General features: G+C 47.6%; 1 long non-coding RNA gene across 1 annotated transcript in view; it reads left to right on the top strand.

The window, feature by feature from the left end:
* LOC144098751 (uncharacterized) overlaps positions 1–10,859 on the top strand; it is a 389,833-nt gene extending 378,974 nt beyond the window's left edge. The window contains exon 4 of the long non-coding RNA XR_013307237.1: positions 10,636–10,859. This is a non-coding gene — a long non-coding RNA (uncharacterized LOC144098751). The remainder of the gene's footprint in view (positions 1–10,635) is intronic.
* Positions 10,860–18,721: the final 7,862 nt, after the last annotated feature.

Genomic DNA, 18,721 nt, shown 5'->3' with positions numbered 1-18,721 from the left:
GGATGATGTTGCTGTCGATCCGAAAGGTGGTTTGCAGGCGAGTTCTACCGGGCCGGGTGCGTCCAGAAAGGGCGTGAAAGCAAGATGCGACGAAAGCACATCGTCAGACGCGCAGGCGCGGTGGAAATCCACTGTCGGAGGTGTCGAAGGATGTCATATCAGGCCGCACTAAGTGGCCGATATCCACGGCAGAAAGACTGCAAGCAGGGCCTGCATAGCAAAAGGGAAGCGGTTCAGAGCTAGAATGCAAGCACTGTCGCCGTGTCCACTGAAGCGGAAGTTTCCGCGCTGGCATCTTATATACTTGGAAGAGGATGATGTTGCTGTCGATCCGAAAGGTGGTTTGCAGGCGAGTTCTACCGGGCCGGCTGCGTCCAGAAAGGGCGTGAAAGCAAGATGCGACGAAAGCACATCGTCAGACGCGCAGGCGCGGTGGAAATCCACTGTCGGTGGTTTCGAAGGATGCCACATCAGGCCGCACGAAGTGGCCGATATCCACGGCAGAAAGACTTCAAGCAGGGCCTCCATAGCAAAAGGGAAGCGGATCAGAGCCAGAATGCAAGCACTGTCGCCGTGTCCACTGTAGCGGAAGTTTCCGGGCTGGCTTCTTATATACTTGGAAGAGGATGATGTTGCTGTCGATCCGAAAGGTGGGTTGCATGCGAGTTGTACCGGGCCGGGTGCGTCCAGAAAGGGCGTGAAAGCTAGATGCGACGAAAGCACATCGTCAGACGCGCAGGCGCGGTGGAAATCCACTGTCGGTGGTGTCGAAGGATGCCATATCAGGCCGCACTAAGTGGCCGATATCCACCGCAGAAAGACTGCAAGCAGGGCCTGCATAGCAAAAGGGAAGCGGTTCAGAGCCAGAATGCAAGCACTGTCGCCGTGTCCACTGAAGCGGAAGTTTCCGGGCTGGCTTCTTATATACTTGGAAGAGGATGATGTTGCTGTCGATCCGAAAGGTGGGTTGCATGCGAGTTGTACCGGGCCGGGTGCGTCCAGAAAGGACGTGAAAGCTAGATGCGACGAAAGCACATCGTCAGACGTGCAGGCGCGGTGGAAATCCACTGTCGGTGGTGTCGAAGGATGCCATATCAGGCCGCACTAAGTGGCCGATATCTACGGCAGAAAGACTGCAAGCACGGCCTGCATAGCAAAAGGGAAGCAGTTCAGAGCCAGAATGCAAGCACTGTCGCCGTGTCCACTGAAGCGAAAGTTTCCGGGCTGGCTTCTTATATACTTGGAAGAGGATGATGTTGCTGTCGATCCGAAAGGTGGTTTGCAGGCGAGTTCTACCGGGCCGGGTGCGTCCAGAAAGGGCGTGAAAGCAAGATGCGACGAAAGCACATCGTCAGACGCGCAGGCGCGGTGGAAATGCACTGTCGGTGGTGTCGAAGGATGCCACATCAGGCCGCACGAAGTGGCCGATATCCACGGCAGAAAGACTGCAAGCAGGGCCTGCATAGCAAAAGGGAAGCGGTTCAGAGCTAGAATGCAAGCACTGTCGCCGTGTCCACTGAAGCGGAAGTTTCCGGGCTGGCTTCTTATATACTTGGAAGAGGATGATGTTGCTGTCGATCCGAAAGGTGGTTTGAAGGCGAGTTGTACCGGGCCGGGTGCGTCCAGAAAGGGCGTGAAAGCAAAATGCGACGAAAGCACATCGTCAGACGCGCAGGCGCGGTGGAAATCCACTGTCGGTGGTGTCGAAGGATGCCATATCAGGCCGCACGAAGTGGCCGATATCCACGGCAGAAAGACTGCAAGCAGGGCCTGCATAGCAAAAGGGAAGCGGTTCAGAGCTAGAATGCAAGGACTGTCGCCGTGTCCACTGAAGCGGAAGTTTCCGGGCTGGCTTCTTATTACTTGGAAGAGGATGATGTTGCTGTCGATCCGAAAGGAGGTTTCCAGGCGAGTTCTACCGGGCCGGGTGCGTCCAGAAAGGGCGCGAAAGCAAGATGCGACGAAAGCACATCGTCAGACGCGCAGGCGCGGTGGAAATCCACTGTCGGTGGTTTCGAAGGATGCCACATCAGGTCGCACTAAGTGGCCGATATCCACGGCAGAAAGACTGCAAGCAGGGCCTGCATAGCAAAAGGGAAGCGGATCAGAGCCAGAATGCAAGCACTGTCGCCGTGTGCACTAGGAAAAAACTGTTTAGCTAATCAGGCAAATCGCCACTAGATTTTCAGGGTCTGTTACCGAGATAAAGAGCACTCTGCTAGATCTCATTCTGATGCCAAGAGTGCTTCACGGTAAATTCCCCTTCAGATTGTCAAAACTGATCGAGCAGAGGAGAATAGAGGAGCTGCGATAATAGAGGAGCTGTACTGCCTTATCAGGCTAGCTCACATTGAAGGATTATGACAGACAAAACACAGGACGCTGAAACAGAGCCTCTAAGAGTGCAGGGGTAGCAACTACTACATTTCGACTGCTAGAAGCAAAATAAGATATATAGTCATTCTTATGTATGAGTCCTCAAGGCCGCATCTCCAAACTGCGTACGGCAAAGCCCGCGATAAAAGAAAATGATGATCAGCGCGATAGATGCAGAGGGGTATGTATGTGTTACCAATGCGATTCCGATTGTGTCATCAAATTCTCTTGATGAACTAATTTCACTCGGAACTAATTTCTCTCAGCTACTGATCTGGAGTTCCCGGGTTCGAACCCGACTGCGGCGGCTGCGTTTTTATGGAGGCATAACGCTAAGGCGACCGTGTGCTCTGCAATGTCGGTGCAGGTTAAAGATCCCCAGGTATTCGAAATTATTCCGGAGCCCTCCACTACGGCCCCTCTTTCTTCCTTTCTTCTTTGACTCCCTCCTTTATCCCTTCCCCTACGGCGCGGGTGATGTGTCCAACGATATATTGGACAGATACTGCGCCATTTCCTTTCCCCGAAACCAATTATTATCATTATTATTTATCAAGGCGTGCTCTACACCCAGAGTGACGCACTTCTTACGCCTTTCCTTATTTCGTAACCTCGTCCTCCAGAAGTCGACAGGCATACCGCTGAATTACACTTAACGCCGACAAAGACCTGTGTCAATTTCCTGACACCGTGGATGGCAGAAGCCTCTACACAATTGAAGAACACTGTTTCACTTTGACCGTCATCATTTACCAAATTGTTCGTACATTCGAACAAATAGTGCGATTGTACCAGTACTACCAAGTGGGTCCTGCAAGGTGGTCACGAAGAAGAGCACACCGGTGGTTTGGCTCCAGCAGCAGTTTGGGTTGACCAAAACTCATCAGTAGATGATATGACGAACCTAGGAAAATGACCAGCGCCAAAGCATGCAACGCACACGAATAAAGGACAAGACACAAGCGCTGACTAACAATTGAATTTTATTGAAGGAAGGCACGCCTTAAATAGGACGAGGAATAGAGGTGAAAAGGAGGAGAGCGAACAATCGTGAAAGATAACAGCAAGCCCAAGCAAGCGACAAGACATGAAAGACTCAAACGTTAGCTGATTCTAAAAAGTCTACCATCTGCAGCAAAGAGGAATAATGAGGGAGTGCTGATGCAAGTGTCGCCATATCTCTTAATATAGTAAGCTTCCAGGCTAACACACGCAGTCTTGTCGGCACTCTTACCTACAATCCATGTCTCACCTAAACGAGCCACGCATCCTCTGCACTTATTTACGTGTGCAACCAAATGTGCGTACTTATCTTTTAACTGACTTAAATTTCGGACATGTTCCCCCAATCGTTCGTTAATGCAACGGCCGGTTTCGCCTTTTCAGAAGCAGCTGCGTTTGAGTCATCTATTGTTGCTTGCTTGGGCTTGCTGTTATCTTTCACAATTGATCGCTCGCCTCCTTTCCACCTCGGTTTATCGCCCTATTTAAGGCGTGCCTTCCTTCAATATTATTCAGTTGTTAGTGAGGGCTTGTCTAGTCCTTTCTTCGTGTGCGTTGCATGCTTTGGCGCTGGTCCTTTTCCTAGGTTCAAAATGCACCAATTAGCCCAGAAAGATGTTTTGCCAGGGAATGTGTTGTGCCAATCACACGCAGTAATAGCATCCGTTTTCTTTGGATAGAGTATGACCGTGCGGGATAGTTGCTTCGACGTGAAATTTGGTTCTAGACGAGGTATGCAGCAGTGTTGCGATTGCTGTTAACATTGATCTGCCCTTGTTGGAGCGGCGGTATCTTGTCCAATCGGTTTTTCGCGACCGGATATGGTTCACTGGACATGTATTCCAGCCGCCTCTCCGGTTTCTAGATCGATTCAGACTCTTCTAGATTCTTTTTTCTCGGGGAGTGGGGTCGCACGCAGCTGGTCTGTCGTGCGGCGCTTAAGCAGCCACGTTCGAGGGGTGGACCTTCTTCTCTGTGTCCGTCTGCTGCCAGCTGCTGGCTCTCCGTTTTCTGCTTCGTTGGTTGCGGGTGGACGATTTCTCAGCGCGGGCCCTCGCCTCAGTTTCTGAGAACGCGGCTCAGGTAATTGGTACCTGATTTAGCAATCATTGGAATCCCGCAGTGTTTACAGATGCCTGCGTTTTATGCAACTGCTGTGACGTTTTATCAACACGCCCACCACGGCAGCCCAGATTTAGATATCGCTGTGGACAGAGTATATAGCGGTGTATATGCACGTACTGCGTAGGCCTTTGGTGCCTCGCGAGCGCAGGCGTGGCGGAGTCCGTCTCTTGGTGGCTAGTGACAGCGTCGTTTCTTCCTGGGCACTTGCGTGATTTCGTGCGGCACCTGGAATGGGGGCTTTTGCCTACGGTCAGCGCAGTGCCCTCCCTGGCTGCCGCAGGAGGGAAACCGACATGTGGGTAAGGAATGTGTGGTTGCCGACGTTTTTTGGCGAGCGGTGCATGTGGAGTTTCGAGGCCTTGGAGTTAGCCGGTATACAGCACGCAGTCGTGGCCCTCGAGGCTGTTGTGCGCGAGTGCTGATTGTCGCTTGGGCTTTCGTGCTGTGGCGCAACCACTGTGTGGCTGTTGCCTCAAGTCGTCGCCGGTGCGCGCTAGTTCCGATCTCGACGCGCCTTCCTCGCGGAAGAGCTCTTTTTCCTTGGTAAGCAGGCATTTCTCCGCCATTGGTCATGTACTTTCGTGGGCGTATTCGACGGAAATGTCAGGTTTGTTTTTCGGCCGACGTGATTTGTTTAACCTCACCGCTTGTTCGGCGCAAAGCATGGGCACTCCCGTTCCCATAGTCGAATCATGTGTCAACATAAATGTCCCATAGGTAGGCATCACAATGATCGCACAATACTTCTCTGTAGGTATGCGTGTAAATTTCAAAGTACATTATGCATGCCTTCATTGTATATGTGAATGTATTCTCATTACATTATGATATCTCCAAGCTCGCTGTAATTTTCTTGTTTATCTCATCGCCGTAAATTTGTATATAGTGATCCATTGTATTCTGTACTAGTGTGTTTTTCTTATTGTCTGAGTTCTGATACGCGTCCTTTCTAGTGTCCTATATGTTTCCCGTTGTGACTCTTCGTCTACTTGTGAATGTTAAATAAACTTTTTCTAACCACTAGAGAATGTGTATTAGTGGAAGCGATAGCAGTATTACTATAAAGAAGACGACGATGTGAGCTGCAGTTTTGCACGAGGTGTGATCGGATGCAGAGTTATCGTAGTGCTCGCAGTCTGTCTCTAGGCTCATCGTCAAAAACGCTAACTATTGGTTCTCTATGGCGGCGTCAACTGCTCGATGCGAGCGATGGAAAATCTATTTTGCCATGCTTTGGAAGAATGGACTATTATTTTCGTTATTTCTATAACAGTAGCTTACAATATTGCAATATTCAATTTTTTTGTCCGAGAATGCTGGACAAGCTTCCTAATGCGAAATTTGAGCGCTGCTCTCTCGCTGTCACACGCTCTGTAGGCTCATTGTTATAGTTTTCTGGGTCCTTGGCACGTCCTTCGACGATATTAGTTGGATAGAAGTATTGGTTGATGAAGACAACCTTGTGCAATGCTGAGAATAAGAGAATACACATATTACTCCGAAAGCAGCATTGGCTGAAGATGAAGACAACGGGCAATGCACAGCGCGAGAGTGTGTTGCAGTTTAACATCAGGCGCGATCGGCTGCGGCGACAGCCAAGTGCTCTAGAGCAGTGGCCAGCGGAGCTGATCTGTTATAGCCTCTGCGGCTTTGACTCACAGTTTCCGCAATAATTATTTATTTATTCAAGGTCAAGGCTTCAGCAATGAATCAACTTTTGCAGCTATGGGCAACATAGCTCCGTGGGTGCAAACTTCAACATGGATCACTTCGGTTGCCGCCATTCCTAGGAAAGTAATCGACTTAAAGGTGGGTTATTCTGCACAGTATTCCAGTCGGCGATCCAGAAAATGCTTTTTGCTGGATTAAATAGAAAACGCGTTGCAAAGGGCGATTTGGAATCAGATCCTCAGTTGTTATTGGCTGCCGCGATGCTACGTCGCATTTTTTGCTCCCTAATTTGCTCATTGAGTTGCTCCAGATCGCAGGTAAAAAAAAGTGGAGAGACCAAAGGAAATCTCACAGAGCTTCCGTTTTCCGTCTCGGTGTATTCGTTTGTACTTAATGAGCGGCCACGGATGACCAGTGGTTATGGAGCTCGGCTGCTCACCCGAAAGACGCGGCTCCGATCTCGGCCGCGGCGGTAGATTTTCGATGGAGGCGAAATTCTAGAGATCCGTGTGCTGCGCAATGTCAGTACACGTTAAAGAACCCCAGGTGATCGAAATTTCTGGAGCCCTTCACTACGGCGTCCCTCATAGCCTAAGTCGCGTAAGTCGTTATATGACCACAAACCATAAGACAAACCGTTTTTACGTAATGTTTCAGGTGTAGTGCGGAAGCCGCGCGTTGCTTTCGATAGAATACCGAGCCTATTGCGCATGACTCTCACCCAATAACGAGGTAAGAAACTGTGTGTTCTTTTGTTGCTTACATGTGTAACAGCTTAGCCTCGACAGCAACTCAGAATAGAGATCGATTGATAAAACAACTCTCATGCGTTAATTATATATCACTCAATCAGCTTGTCAGCGAAAAAAAAAGAGCACCCCCTTGTGGATTTTGTATAAAAAAGACCCATATCCCACGGATATGTTTGGGTGAGCAGGAGAGCAAGATCAGTAGGGGCGCATATAGCCACGAGCCGTCAGATGTCGCTGGCAAACAGTTCGGTCACAGTTCCTTTGGTCTGCCCACTTTCGCTTATCTGCGATCTGGGCAACTCGCTGACCAAAAGAAGTAGCACAAAATACGGCCCTCTATTCGGCAGCAGTGGACAGCAACGTACTTTTGGCGCCAACAAAAAAAGATGTAATCTGTTCTTGGTGTTTTAGCGCACACAAATTTTAGTTTTGCAGCGTCTCAAGAGAAATTAGCCGAGTGTTTGCCCTGTCAGCGAAACACTGACAGGATCTTATTTTTTATCGGTTTGCTTAACCATCTAATTTGTTATTATAATGATTGTACATTTAGCGACTGCAGCATTTTTACTTACTGCTAGCGCTCCTATCGTGAATTTATGCTCTGTTTAGTTCGTTGACTTAGGTGGATCACTGTCCTATTTTGGCCCACTTCCTGAGTCACTTTCTCATATTTACCTACGTTAACGAGCTTTTTTGTATATATCTTCAGTTCGGTAGCTCTTCCGGATTTGTTCATTCACGTTTTCTTTTGCTCTGCGAATACATTATTTATAAGCAAAGTTTGAAGTTTCCGATACGATATGTATTAACACAAAAAGGGAGATGGCCCGCAGTAACATGACTCCACCAGGGCAGCAAAATTATGTGAAACCGCCCCGCGATGGCTACTATGATTGATCAAGCCCTCAGAATCCGTCGAGGCAAGCGTTGCTATTGGGCAGGAAACGCCTTCAATATTCTATTCCTTGCGAACATTGGAGAATAAATATTTTAGAAAAAAAGGAGCAACGGGCCCGTCCGGGATTTGAACCAGGGACCTCTCACACCCAAAGCGAGAATCATACCCCTAGACCAACTGGCCACGCAAAGCAGCAGCACAAAAGCATGCACTTGAGTAAGATGTTCAGAAATCCGGTTTTACGTTTTATTTAGTTTTTTATTTCTGAGCCGAGAGTCTGTACAGCTAGTTGAAATTCACTACGCGTTGCGTCCGTTTTACTGCACTGTGGCGTTCAGGTAGCCTGTATTTTTTTTTTTGAAAATTTCACAGCAGTTTCGTAACACAGGGACTTCGCTAAAGATGTCGTCAAAGCTATGCATAGAAGGGGGCACGACACAAATATATTCCAACAGTCATGCACAAGGCGGAGAATACACCGTGCCTCACCCATTAGAACTAATGGCCGCTATGTGCGGAATACCCAAGCTGTTCTGCTCGAAGCCTGAAGAACAGCTCAAGCTGATCGACAGAGCTCGCTAGACGGCAAAGGCCACTGGGGCCCTGAAGTGAAGACCCCACCTCCGCCGAGAGAATCCTTTTGCGACTGTAAATTTCTTCGCTCGCTCGCTGACTCACTCACTCACTCACTCACTCACTCACTCACTCACTCACTCACTCACTCACTCACTCACTCACTCACTCACTCACTCACTCACTCACTCACTCACTCACTCACTCACTCACTCACTCACTCACTCACTCACTCACTCACTCACTCACTCACTCACTCACTCACTCACTCACTCACTCACTCACTCACTCACTCACTCACTCAGGAATGTCAACAGACGTTCTGAGTGCATGCCTCCAAACAACGGTCCGGCAATCTTTGAAAACAAAACATGATCCCTGCTCTTGGAGGCACATATGCAGACCGTCAACACATAGGGTACACAGTGCTCACCAGATCAAAATATCGCTACTATAAAACCATATATTTCAATAACTGAAGTCCAAAGCGCGAACCTTCCGCCCAGCACCCCCTTCAGTAAAGTTATCAGGTTATTTAACATGTATTCGTCCCAAACTGAACTACACATGCGCTGCTTGAGACTCTTATCAAAGCAAACTTCATAACTAGAAGCAGCACGAAATTGGGCAGCAAGATTCATCCACTCTGTCTATTCCTATCATGTTAGTGCCACCGAAATAAAACGTAATGCTCCTGTATCAAGCTTAGCAAATCGCCGTACTATGGCGTGACTGTGCGTTTTCAAAAGTTTACTATTATTCCATGAACAGTTCTGTAATCAGACCTGCCTACCGTATCTCCAGCCGCACGAACCACGAGATGGCCGTTTACCCTCCTCCTGCCAGGGCATCTGCGCATCTGTCATTTTTTTTTTGTTCGCACTCCAAAGGGCTGGAATGACTAGGCCAACGCGGTCGTACCATCATCCCTCAGACCATCCATCGAATCAACTATGTGCCATGAAATACACTCCCCCCAGTAGTACCCCTTTAATGGGGCCCTCGAGGCAGTTATAAATATGAATAATAAAATAACACGAAAGACAGCTGTTCAAGTGTTTTGACTATTCTGCTCTGAATTTTCAGTGGGGCTGGAGAAATTATCGCCCATCTTTGTCTGAAGCCTGCTTGAGTTTGAAAACCCAGCTCCAACCTAAAGACAAACCAAAGGGAAAACCGAAGTGCTAGCGCGTTTGCACACTACGCTACTTCGTACATCCTTCTTCTTCCTTTGCACCTGAAGGCCCATCTCATTAGACACTCAAGCCGTACGCGTAGCTTCTGTACGCATTCGAGCGTTTGCCGGAACTCGTCCTTGCGCGCGCGGCAGGAGACGCGAGCGCGACGCGCTGGCAGGCTGGCGTACCCCAATCGGAGGCCGAGGCTACCGCTGCTTCCGGATCGAGTCCTTGAGCTGACTGCAGCTTCCACGGCTGCTCTTTTCTTAGCGGTATGAAAGCGCGGGGACAGGAGCGAGCCAGCACGGCGTCTCTCCCTACAAGCATACATGGCAAAATTACTTTTTAAATGTCAGTAAAATACATTTCTAATTACTTTGGTGAAAACTGCTAAACTGCCCATTTATTACATTTCAGTTACTTTCATAAGGTAATTGCATTTGCTTTACAATTACTTTTTACCTTGCACACACAGAGAAAGTCCAGTGGAGACACCTCCCACAATCATTCAGTCTTCTCAATTTACTGCATCGCAGGAGCAGCTCAGCTTCAAAGTGGGCCCTGCTTTCAAGATAGTGTCCCCAATTCGCCATGTTGAACAGCCGTCCTACAGATGCATTTTATGGCAACACTGTCTTCGGCATAACGAAAAGCTTTTCAAGCCTTGCGTACAACTGGAAAATGGTAAAATCTCTTGTCAGGTGTGCGCCAGAAGCCATGTAGCTTTCCGTGTTTCTCGGTTCCAAGGTGGTGGCTAAGTCCGCGCGCGCATCGGCATCCGCCTGCTGTCCAACTCAGCAGTGCTTGCTGGCCCAGGCTTTTCCGCGCGTTCCCCTGCTGTTGAAGTGGTCGACCCGGCAGACGAGAGATCAAATTTTTGCTGTAACCAAGAGCAGTGGTTCATTCTTAATAAAAGTAATTTGTACTGTAATTAATCACTTTCGCTTCCAAATTAACTGTTGAAAACTAATTCATGACATGCAATTTACGCGAGCAGAAAAATAATTAATTCAATTAAAATTAATGAGAAATGCACTTAATTTCTGCAATTGCATTACAGGAATTTGAGTACCGCCATGCCTGCCTTCTACTCCTGGCGCAGGATGGCGCTGTGCGCACGGGATAGCAAGAGTGTATCGATGTCACCTTCAAAGGAAAAGACCTGCCGCAAAAAATGTATTTCGCCGACCAGCATGAACGGGCACACTAAGTAAAAGCGGGCCCATCCGGGATTTGAACCCGGGACCTCTCGCACCCATAGCGTGAATCATACCCCCTAGACCAACGGGCCACGAACGTTGTTGGTTGATAAACACGTTCTTGAGTAAGATGAGAACAAATGCGGTTTTATGATTTGTTTCGGCTTTATTCCTCACGCGTGAGTCATCCTCGTATTCACGAAATCCTCCGCTACAACTAGTCAAAATTCCTCTAGCGTTGCGTCTGTTATAACGGACTGTACTATTTTGAGCCCTTAATTTTTTTTCTTTTGCAGGATCTCGCAACCGTTACATCGGAGAAGGAATACAATAAGGATGTGGGCAAAGCAAGGCGTAGAAGGGTACCAATACAAATATATTTGAACTGCATGCGTAAGTAAGGCGGAGCATACACTGTGCCTCGCTCACAAGAGACAGAGACGTTCTGAGTGAATGCCTGAGAACAATTAACGGGCCCGACAATCTATGAAAAGAAAACCTGACACCTCCTCTGGGAGGCACGGTGATGTTAAGAGCAAAATAGGCTTTTCATACGCAGGGAAGAAACATTGGTCCCCACAACAAAATATTGCCACTGGAAAAGTACAGGTATTTCTAAAGCTGAGGTCAAAGGTGCAGTATGGGTGTAAACTGTAACACGAAATACGGCTGTTGCCATGTTCACGCAAAGCGACTCTAAATTTCAGCGCAACTCGAAAAATAAAGCGCACTTTCATTGCTGTAGTCTCGCAAAAGGATCCAGAAGGCGCCGCGCGATTTGAGCCCATTGTTCGAGGCGTCCAGCGAACGGAGGTTAATGGCAATCAGCAACGCCAACCGAGGTAATCCGCACCATGTCTCAGCTTGTGGCCCTATTGGACACCAGAACCTCGGCATACAGCACCTGTGCTAAGAGCTCTTGAATTTTACAATTAGACCAAAACATAGAGTCTCAGGGGCGAGGGCACGCACCTGTTTCACTTCGTCTTTGCTCGGAAAATTCTTTGATTTGGCCCTTATATGGATTTAATGATTTATCTGCGCTCGCAATACGTCAGGACCCCCTAAACAAGTGAGGCGTATATTCCGTGTGCCTGCGCGCACAGAGCCTCCCAACGCTAAGCGTAGTGTAGCATATGGTGAAATGCACATCCATGTGCCTCGTACTGGATCGCACTCCTGCCGGCGCTAACCACACACCGCTAAGAGAATAGCAGCTATGGCAGGTGCAGTTTGTTCCAGGACTCAATCCTTAAATCGCGGCAGCCGCATCCTCAGATTTGTATACGCCTGCCACGGCAGTGAGTCGCGCTCGCTTCTCCTGCCACTGGCGCAGAGGCGAGTTCTATCATGCAAGCTGGCCAGTAGGGCCGACATGTGAATGCCTCGAAAGCATCCCAAGGATTGAGGCTTAAGGCGGGAAGAAAAAAAGAAAACATCCAGCGTCGGTGGCCATAGATGCGGCTGGGAAATGCAAATGTGACATTATAATAATAATATTAATTGGTTTTGAGGAAAAGGAGATGGCAGAGTATCTGTCTCATATATCGTTGGACACCTGAACCGCGCCGTAAGGGAAGGGATAAAGGAGGGAGTGACAGACGAAAGGAGGGAGTGAAAGACGAAAGGAAGAAAGGGGTGCCGTAGTGGAGGGCTCCGGAATAATTTCGACCACCTGGGGATCTTTAACGTGCACTGACATCGCACAGCACACGGGCGCCTTAGTGTTTTTCCTCCATAAAAACGCAGCATCCGCGGTAGGGTTCGAACCCGGGAACTCCGGATCAGTAGTCGAGCGCCCTAACCACTGAGCCACCGCGGCGGGTCAGAGCAAGTGTACTCCAATCGCAATTTCAGGTCGCGCGCTCTGTCAGAGAGCGTGCAGACCGCTCCAGGCCTGCGATTGGAATTCACCATTAATTTTTCTCTTTTTATGCTGCTACGGTCATCAATATATTCCGCAACTGCACAATGCATGTTACATGGGCAGGAAGAATCTGCTTTCACAACACCCACGCCATCGCATCTTTGTGACATGGAGATGTAATTGGGATGTCTGAGGAAAGCTCTCTCACTGGCATATTTTTCAACATTAACTTGATTAGAATTACTCAAATATTAAAGTATTCATCTTATTAAAAGTCGATATGCGCCCGGTGCATTGCAAAAAAATCCCACTCGACAGTCAGCAGAAGACGACATTATCCCACTGAAACACATAAGTAGCTCAAGGCGCTTTAGCGTTACTATTCAATTGTACGCAAGTATTTTTTTCCCGCAGGTGATTTTTCTAATTAATGTTTTTTTTTGTACAGCGCTGATACATCGACTTTTAAGTTAAACACAGTGTATACTTTGCGACGTAGGGCAGAAAGGACAAATTACTGCGCCGAAAGCAGCAAAACTAGACGTTTTTTCTAGTTTTGTCGGCTGCCACCACGTGGCCTACGAGCTTGAGCGCCGGCGTGACATCACTCATGACGCCCCCAACGCCACCGCCGAAGAAAAACAAATATGGCCGCCGGCGAGTTGTCCTCGGGTGCTTGCGCGCTCTAGCGCGTTTGCTTAGTATTTTTACGTCGTTAAGCGAAGCTCGCCGACCGTGTGACTGTTGTGCCCGACCGTTGAGTGCCGCATGTATGTGTGGAAACGACCTGTTTGGTGTTTTCGGCGAAGTACACCTGACAGCAAGTGAAGGAAGCATTCTGCAATGCGACGGTTCACGCCGAAGGAGGGCAGCGGAGCACTTCGTGTGTGAGTGGTTACTCAGGAGCAGAAAATGGATTAAAAGTGCGCCCTTGTGCGGTAACCGCATATCCGCTGCTCCCCAGGTGTTTTCTCTACCAGGCAACTAGTATCTGCGCCTTAAAAAGGAAGTAAAAAAAAACTGAGCCTGAACGCACCGTGCGGCGCGTACGTAGCACGCCAAGACTTTTGTCTCGCGGAAAACTCGAGTGCAGTGCGCGAATAACGTGTGTCGAGTGATGACCGTGACAGCGGCTGCTACCGTGTGTGCGTATTGTGTGTGGTGCTTCTCGCTTCGGTAACAGCCTGGGCGAATGTTAGTCCTCGTGACGAAGTTGAGATGATTGTGTGCGCCGTATGTTTGTCCGTCGGATGCTGAGAGTCCGTGCCGCTTATGGTGTGTGCCACTGTTGGGCGCGTCCATATGATTCACCCGTGTTTTTGAGGCGCGTGTAAATTTTATCGGTGCCTCTTTTTTCTTAATTGGTGGGGGGGGGGGGGGGAGTCTTGCTTGCTTTGAATTTTATTCATGCTGTAAAGAAGCAGTCAGCGGATTTTAATTTTCACTCATGGTAGCCAGCAGCATTCGCATCTTTTGCGTGTGCATGACCCGTTTACGTCTGGCCCGTTGTACCGGCATAAACGCTGGTAAATGACATACAAAGCTAGCCACCTGTGAAGGAAGGCAGAGTGCGAGGTGCAGACGCTATTCAGCAGTCTCTGACAAAGCAGCAACATTTTGTTTTGATCAGTGTTTCTGAGCATAGGCAGATAATTTCAAGTTTTCTTCTCTACTGACGCAAGCAGCTGCTTTAATATGGGGATACTCCCCCCTGTCAGGTTTGCTGTAAAGAAGTTTTCTGTCCTTGATTTCCTGCAATTTTTTATCTCTAGAATCATAGAAATTTAAGTACTTGTTTTCTCTGTGCATTCTTCGTGCAATAATTGCTTTGCATTTTTCTATGAGAGCAGCCTCTTGTTCTAGCTCTCTATAAATACTTTGACTTCATGCACTGCAGTAACACTGTTTTATGTGTGCCAAGTTGCATGGAAAGTGTTTAATGCAAACAACATTTGTAATAAACTAGTTTGTTTCAAGATTGTAAATGCTGCACACTGTTGTCCTTCATACCTTGTACATGATGTTGCAGAGTAATGCCTGGAGGATAATTACTGGAGTCTAGATTTAAGACACTTGGACTTTGTTAACTAGAGCTTATGCTGTTTTGCTAGTGACTATTTATTAATGAAATAAAGGTAAATAACAATGGAAGGAAAACATGTAGCTAGCCATGGCATCTACAATCGAAACCCGAAGCACCTTAGCTGCGGCTCGCGGGAACAAAAGGACGGTGAGGGAAAGAAAGGGCGGAGCTATAGTAAGAAAAGATATGGTTAGGGCTACAATATACACCATGTACAAATGCAAGATGTAGAGTTTAACAGTACAGATGGTGGTTGGTGGCATAATTTTTTTGCACATACCTCTCCAGGAGACCACAATTAAGTGTGACACAGATGTAACACACATTTGTAGTAAGATCAAGCTCTGTTTGCTATGTTGAACTGAACTTTGCAAAGCAACGCATGCTATGAGAGACTGTAACGGATGGGCGCAGGTTGAACTCGTGCACTTGCGTTCCTTAAGTGTCTGCAAACATTGCATTGGACACAGGCAAGGACAGTTAACCGAGAAGACTATTATTGCAGTAAATTGACTCTACAATTGTAAAGTTTCAGTCTCCCAGTCGTGCATGTGTTTTGAAGCAAACAGCACAGTTTTGACAACTGAACAGCTGCAGTCCCTTTCTGCCTGTAGCAAATTTTGGTGCACACATTTTCAATTTTGATGGCTAAATGGCAGTGCAAAGTGACATTGATGGCCACTTTATTCAATGGTTCAACTGATGCTAGTGGTTGTCTTTTCCAGTGTGCAACATTAAATGTGTTATTTGTGCTGGTATCTACATGTGCAAGGGCGCCGGCTAGGTAGCTGAAAAGAGCGCACAAAGATCACTTTTATTCTTGCTGGTAGGTTCGTTATATCAGTGACATGCATCTTGGTTTGGAAACCTCGCACTTGCATGATGCACAAGTTGTTCAGTATTTTGTCAAGAGGTGCAGGTAGAATGTATTTAGCGCCCTTGATTCATGGGAGCCGTTGCTACATTTGCTTCTATTGCTGCTTTGGCCGGATCTTCGTTTATTCTGCAGGGGTCACCATTTCCCTGACTGTTTTCACGCGAAGCAATTTTGTGCCGGTGAATCGAGTTCTTTCCAATGCAACTTCTGCTTCTAGAATCATTAGTTGCTGTCTCAAAATTGCAGACTTATCGATGCAGGGCAACCTGGACCCTCCATTGATGCATGCTGCCTCAGTGCTTTAAACCGGCCCCATCTGCTATCTCCGACACTTTCGTCTCTTCCTTCCCCACTGCAGACCGACAAACTATGCCGAGCAACTGGCATAGTGCTCTGTGGAAAAAGGACACAAGCGGACACCTGGCTGCCTTGTGGTCTGGAGTGACTTCTTGCGCGTTGGTGGCGATCCGATTCCGGTGTTACAGGCTATGTGACATAAATCCGAAACTAAGAGGCAGAAAGTGGGCTTCAGTTCAATATTTTCAGAAAAGCAAATTGGTATGTGTGGCATTCAATGCAATGTACTTTCTTCTAGGGAAAAAATAAAATGTTCCAACAGAAGCAGAAGCTGAAGAATTTCAGGCCTTTATTCTAACAACTACACACTCTTTTTCACTGAAATTGATAGTAACAGCTTTTGCGTTTCTGTAGCACGCTTATAGCTTTTGTGTTGTTTCAGACTTGACCCAATTCTGCCCACTTGTTGGGCCCGGCCGGGTAGGCGAGAGCTTCCTCAGGCTCAGGCTAGTGGGAGTGTCTAAACCGCAGACCCGAGCACGAGTGGTTTAGACCAAATAGAAATAGGTGAGCTAGTAGTTGGGTTTTCACTTCAGTTCTGGTGGTCAGATCCAGTGTTTGAGCAGCAATAATGGGCAATAACAATTCATACATAAGGAATTCGTCATTCTCTGCATTCATAGATCCCTGGCAGTCTTCGTACCATTTCTGATGGCAGGTTTTGCCATCGGTCGGACTTGGTTGCATGGGATGGGTTGCGAAACTGGTGGTTCTTCCCGAACAGCCTCTCACTATTAATTGAGCTGCCACCTGACACGGTGAGCAGCATGCCAAAAACAGGCTTAAGGCAGATAGGCAAGGGTAAATGAGAAGGGCCAGTATAAGTGCGAGCACACTAAATTGCTCCTACCCACACACACATAATTTTTTTTGTACTGGAAAAGAAGCTACGAGTGGAAGGTGATGACTTTGACAAATGTTTGCTTTTCGCGCTCTCGAGCCAACCAGGCACGTCTAGAAGCAGTGGCCTTGCGCTCGTATATGTGTCACTATATTCTGCGACATGTTGCCCATGTTAGGTGTCCTGCGTACACTCCTTTCTCACCTCTACAATGCCTTTCTATTCTTTCGAACCTGCTCGTCCTGCATTGAGCTGGCCTCATGCTCTTTTTCTGCGCAGTAACTTGTGCTTTTTATCCTAGACCACGGGCCATAGATTCTTTTATCACTAAAGCATATAAGAAGGATGAAATGTGAAAAGTTAAGACCAAAAAGCACTTCCAGCTGGAAAAAAAACAATTGAACTTTGCAGATTGGGTGTGTAGAACCACATAGGAGTTTCATCGGGTTGACAGTCCTCTGCTGGTTTGAGGAACTCATTTTGGGGAACAATATGACTTCTTTTTGAGAAAACACTGCTTAGGCATAAACAACATGTTCTCAAATAATCTGAAAAGCAAAATTTTAGGTTTCCTGGCGGAAGGGATTTTTCTCTAGGACAGCAGGAGTTCCTGCTCCTATGGTCGTGCCCTGCTGTATCCGTATTATGACGGCCACATGAGGCTTGCTTTCCGGCTGGCCTGCTTTGGGTAACCATGTCACCTACGTAGAGGGCTCATAGAATCTATAGCGGTTATCCATGATTGACTCATTTAGACTGTTAAGGTGAGAGGTCTGTACTTATTTGTATTTGACTTTGTTTGTATACAACACACTGTACAGCATGTAAAACAATAGTTCCCTTTCTGCATGTAACTGTAGATATTTGCATTAATGCAGCACATGTCTTTGGTGCAAATCACTTTACGACATGTGACGGCAGCCTGGACCAGGGTGGGAAAATAAATATTTTTCGCTCTCTGTTTATCGGTAAATGACTATATACCAGGTGTGTCATGAAAGCCCGCCGCTAATTTTTAAAAATAGGGTCTTTAAGGTAAAGAGGATATATTTGCTACATAGTGATCTCGTGTTGGTAGACGTCAAAAAGACATGAATCATGTTAACCTATAAAGCATTTAACTAAATTTTAATCGTTAAATTTAATTGTTACCAATAGGCGCCTGATGGCAACTAGGCCATATGAGTTTTTAGAATTTCGTAAATGCGATTACTCTCACCACTGGCTCAACTAATTTGAGCCTTGCCTTTTCTCTCCCCATTCGAGAGCCGCGCGGCTGGAGGGATCGCAAAGCGACGTCAGTCAAACGCGTCACTCCGTAATGCACGTACCACGCGACAAGCTCTGCCCCTCCCGCTAATGGAGCAGTGAAGTGACGAGGAGCGGAGAGCACCTCAGCACAGCACGGGCGGAGCAGATTATTACCTGGAACGTGCGCCACGGAGTGACACGATGCGATTGGCGTCGCTTTGCACTTTCCGCAGCCGCGGGGTTTTCGAACGGCGCGAGAAAAGTCTCGTATTTGTTGAGCCACAGTGGGAAGGGTAATCGTGTTTTTCGGTGTAGTTTACACGGGCAGCCTTAACCGTGGTTGAGCCTAACTGCAGTTAGCCGCGCTTACACACAGTTTAGCCATCTCGATTAGTGCGACGAAACAGATTATGTGATACTCGCCTCATTGAAGTTAAAACGTCGCCCACTGAGGCGTATTATTAAACAGGGCTACGTTGAAAAGAACACATAAGAGGAAATACGTTGTTTCTTGTGTTAAGGCCTGCTTAAGAACTTTTTTCTTTGTGCTTGTGGCTGTCGTTAGCCTAAATCTAAAAACAAGTTCAAAACAATGATCACAGTCGACTTCGTAGCCGAATGCGCGTTCTAATTTGGCTACTTTACCCTCTTTTCACCGTATCTGCTCGCGG

The sequence above is a fragment of the Amblyomma americanum genome, chromosome 1 (assembly GCF_052857255.1).
Source record: "Amblyomma americanum isolate KBUSLIRL-KWMA chromosome 1, ASM5285725v1, whole genome shotgun sequence".
In the NCBI taxonomy this organism is placed as follows: Eukaryota; Metazoa; Arthropoda; class Arachnida; order Ixodida; family Ixodidae; genus Amblyomma; species Amblyomma americanum.
Note: the sequence above shows the minus strand (reverse complement) of the source record. Positions and strands in the feature narration are given on the sequence as shown.